This window comes from Herpailurus yagouaroundi, unplaced genomic scaffold, assembly GCF_014898765.1.
Source record: "Herpailurus yagouaroundi ecotype Mexico unplaced genomic scaffold, PumYag 205, whole genome shotgun sequence".
NCBI lineage: Eukaryota > Metazoa > Chordata > Mammalia > Carnivora > Felidae > Herpailurus > Herpailurus yagouaroundi.
Window position 1 is genome coordinate 2,643,838 of NW_024412436.1, and position 2,124 is coordinate 2,645,961.

The 2,124-nt window shown below is 39.6% G+C and overlaps 1 pseudogene; it reads left to right on the plus strand.

Moving 5' to 3' along the window:
* Positions 1-1,648: 1,648 nt before the first annotated feature.
* On the plus strand, positions 1,649-1,829 carry LOC121015212 (uncharacterized; annotated as a pseudogene).
* The last annotated feature ends 295 nt before the right edge of the window (positions 1,830-2,124 follow it).

Below are 2,124 nucleotides of genomic sequence, written 5' to 3' on the forward strand. Positions count from 1 at the left end.
TTCTTTCTTTCTTTCTTTCTTTCTTTCTTTCTTTCTTTCTTTCTTTCTTCCTTTCTGAGAGAGAGAGAAAGAGAGAGAAAGAGAATGAGTGGGGAGGGGCAGAGGTCAAGTGCAGGAGAGAGAATCTTAACTAGATTCCATGCCCAGCACAGAGTCCAATGCAGGGCTCCCTCCCGTGACCATGAGAGGATGATCTGAGCCAAAATCAAGAGTCAGACTCTTAACTGACTGAGCCACCCAGGCACCTCTGAAAACTATAGTTTTCAAATAAAAAAGTAATTTATTTAATTTATAAAATCTATCTATTTCCCTAGTCCACCCCTCTGCCCCCCGCCCTTCATCCAGCAGGGCCAAAGAAAAACTTAAATTCAACATTTAATGGTATCTCAGACTCCTGGGGAGCAAATAGTCTCTTAAAGATAACTCAGTCTCTTTGGGGATGTTGATGCTCAATCTTTCCACTTGCTTTCCATCCCCCTGGCTTTCTTCTAGGATAGCATCTGAGCACATCAGGGAGGGGCTTCAAATCTCAAAGAGGAGAGAGATCCTAAGACCCACAAATAAGATCCACAATCCATAAATAAGTCCTGTTTTTATTTCTAGGTCCTCTGTGACAAGGCTTCTGGTTGGGACCAATTCCTGGCTTCCCTTTTGCAGGTATTATTGATGAAAGTATGATTTCTTGGTCTTAGATGGGTAGGTCAATATTCACCATGGCTTGCTAAGCCAAACTTTGGTGCAACCCAGCACACCCGTCTCAGTTTTCAGCCCGTGGGTTCAGCTCTCCAGCACTGGGATCCTTTTTACAAGTCTCCTCATCACTTGCCACAACAATACCATACAGGTGCAATGGTTCAACTCATTTACTTTCCTTACCCCCCATCGTCCACACCATTGGCATGTGAACCTCTGGGTCTCTTCTATACACTTAAGGAATTGAGGGAATCTTCCTTCAGAGGGCTAACTCAGGCCTCATAAGCAAACCAAGCCTTTCCATGTTTTGTTTGTTTGTTTTTTCTTGATACAGGATAAAACTCTGTGAGGTCATCTCTTCCTGAAGTTCCAAATAGGAAATAGAAAAGCACTTGGAGTTGGAGCGATGGGGGGGGGGGGGGGGCAATCTCTATGGGAGGATGCCTGAGAAACGGATTCTGACCATTTACTTCCTCCCATCTCTTTTTTCTTTTCTTTTCTTTCTTTTTTCCCACGATCTCTTACTCCAGAAGGTGGGATTTTTCACTTTCCTATATGGAAAGGACATGTGTCTACCCGTGGGAATTTGATGCTCAGGTCAACCTTTCCTGGCCCTTGATGATTTTTAAAGAGTAGAAAAAGTTAGAGGTTTATTTTGCTCCCTCTACAATGCTTGGCTTCTAAGAATATTGTCGTAAAGATTACTCAAAAATCCCATTTTGGGTAGCCAGTGATTGAATATCACCTCTTTCTTTGCTGTTCCTGTTTGGTATCTCCAGTAGATGGATATCGCTAAATAACTAGAAAGCTACATTCATGGAAATATAACAAGAAAGCTTCACATTTTCATATTTATTATATATTATGTATATTTATACATCTTCTGAAATTTAAAATAGATTACATATTTGTAGTTTTATAATATGTTATATGCTAGTATATAAAACAGTCAAAGATTGCTTCTCAGCCTTATGGCTAAGATCAAGTGTAGTATCTGTTCTTATCAGTTTAATAAAACAGTCAAAGAATATTCCATTGGCGTCTGTGATTGAGTGAACAAACAAGAGTTGGAGTGGCTGTAGTTATCACAATCAGGTGCCATTTATTACTATCGTTTATGCCAAACAGAAACTCATAGAAAAGCAGAAATAGAACAGATCCTTTTTGGCAAAAAGACAATATAGTTAAAAATTACATTTAAAAAAGTATAACATAAATTATGACAATTAAAATTAATCTTTATTAAAATTTTATTTATTTATTTACTTATTTGAAAGAGTGTGTACAAGCATGCATCACAAGAGCATGGGAGGGGCAGAGAGAGAATTCCAAGCAGGATCTGTGCTTTCAGTGTGGAACCCTACATGGGGCTCAATCGCAGGAACATGAGATCATGACCTGAGCCGAAATCAAGGGCTGGATGCTCAACCG